This window comes from Lupinus angustifolius, chromosome LG13 (assembly GCF_001865875.1).
Source record: "Lupinus angustifolius cultivar Tanjil chromosome LG13, LupAngTanjil_v1.0, whole genome shotgun sequence".
Lineage (NCBI taxonomy): Eukaryota > Viridiplantae > Streptophyta > Magnoliopsida > Fabales > Fabaceae > Lupinus > Lupinus angustifolius.
Window position 1 is genome coordinate 10,043,273 of NC_032021.1, and position 2,570 is coordinate 10,045,842.

Here is a 2,570-nt window from a genome sequence, read left to right on the forward strand (position 1 = left end):
CCAAAACAATTATATATTAACCAATTCAATAAATTAATATTTTTAAACCTATCGGTATTTTCTAAATCACTAACAATCAACCAAAGTATCTAAATAATTTTCGAACTAGAACTACGTAAGCCTTGATCCCCTTAATAGGGGTACGTAGGACCAAAGTCAATATTGTCAGGCTCAATAATAAAAAATATTATGTTTTACTAAATAATTTTAAATAAATAATTTTTAAGGATATAAAAGTTCATGTTATTAGCGAGGGTACCGTTTTAATACGGGCTGACGGGGTGCTAATACCTTCCCCGATCCGTAATCGGCTCCCGAGCTCAGAATCTATGCTTAAAGACCATATTATCCTAATTGGGCTTACTATAGAGTTTTCTACGTTTTAACCGCAAAAAACGTAGTGGCGACTCCAAATCAATCGGAAGGGGTAGAAATCGAGTTCGCCTCTCCATAAGTCGTAGGGTCGGTCTTCCGACCGAAAATCGGGTCGCGACAACCTTTTAACTCATTTGGAGTAATTCAGTTTGAGTAACAACATCTTAAGAAAGGACATAGAATTCTATTAGGGTTTTCAACATTCTCAATTGCAAACCTAACAAATGATTTCACTCTTTCTTCATACTTCTTCGTCAATTGATTGACACTCATCCATTTTTGATCCATTTACTATTAACAAAAAAATATAATGAGCATAAATCCCTAGACCTTGGAGTTAAGCTCACCAAGTACAGCAAATGCATTATTATGATCGGAACCCTAACTCATAATGTAAGCTAAATGAGTCGGAAACCCCAACTCAATACAAGCTAAATATAATGTAATTAAAAAGGCAAATAACTATAAGAAAAACTCACTTTCAATTCGGTGTTGAATGCATCAAGGATGATTTTGAGGTTAAACGAGTGAAGGATTTTCGTATTGAATGAATGAATGATTTTTGGTGTTGAATGAGTGAATGATGATTAGGTTGAATGATTTTCGAGGTCGATTTTGAGAGTAAATGTGTTTCGCTGCTGAGTAAATGAGTGTTGGAATTGCTAATGAATGTGTGAGAATGTGGGAACATTTTAATTTTTAAGGTATGATAGTATCTTCCAGAATGCATAATGAAGAAGGCGCTGTCAATGATACCTAATCAACATCGAAACCTAAAGGAAACGCTATGGAAAAACTCTTCATTCAAATATGAAGATAAGTGTTAAGGAAACGCTATGGAAAAACTCTTAATGAAACACTATGGAAGATATAATAATTTTTTTACTAATTGATGTTTTTTTTAATGAAATTCAAATTAGTAATTATGTTATGACATTCCATTAATGACAATTAATTAAATATATAACAATTAATAATGACAATAAATAACATTCAAACAATTAATTGATTAAACATTGTGTTAAGTGATTAAGTGAAGAGGAAATAATTTTGTTGATCATGTCGACATCTATATGCACTGTTGTGTAGCTAAAAGAGAATGAATAAGAGATAAGTATTCAAAAACGATTTTTGTTCATGCGTTGTTGAATTCAACGAAAGCAACAACGTATTTTTTAGAATGCACTGTTGAAAATTCAACGTAATCAACAGCGCATTGTTAAAAAAACGTTGTTGTATGGGTATAACAACATCGCAATCATACAAAAGCACTATCAAAGACCATCATTCCTAATTCTACAAAGTTACGCACACAACAACAAATGTCCTGATGCATACAGAAAAAGAACATGACAACAAAATGAATGAATACAAAAATACCAAATGACAACTATATGAACACAACTAAATTTATATATTGAACATTAATTAAACTATTTACATAAACATATATTACATAGAACAAATCATATACATTACATTGAACATTAATTGAATTCCCTAAGCTACAATCTGTGCAAAACTAAACTAATATACCTATCATTTGCAAACTAAACTAAGTACAAACTTCGACCATTGTTCTCTAATCTGGTTGACTTGATTTCATTAGTTGGCCATTGTTGAATGATCTCTTTCATGAATTTCAGCATGTAATAGTTGCAATCTACCTCGTTTGTTTGGCAAGGGGTCTACAATTAAAATGAAGTAAACATATAAGTATAACATTAGTTGACAATTACGCATATAATATTTTGAGATGATTTGTGTCAATACCTGTATACGAGTCCACTTGATTTTGTTAGGATTTGGAAACTTGATTCTACCACGACTATTCAATTTGTAAACTTTCACTGCACTAAACAATAGAAAATGTACTTAATTAATAAACAACAAGGAAAGTGAAAGTGTAACTAAAAGTTTAAATGAGTAGTTCACTTACTTATAAAACATCTCTTTCATAGTGGCGTAGTTGTTCATATCACCACGTGCCAATGAGTCAAAGTAGTATATTTCTTCATTGACCCGATTGATGGCAACGAAAACCTAATGTTGCCTAACAAAACATATGTACATGGTTAGGAAATTTTAAGCACAACAAACATACTAAAGAAATAAATATAAAAGACAATTACAAAATGCTCACCCGGTATTAAAAGGTGCAAGAAATAAATTTGCATCTTCTTTATGATGGATGA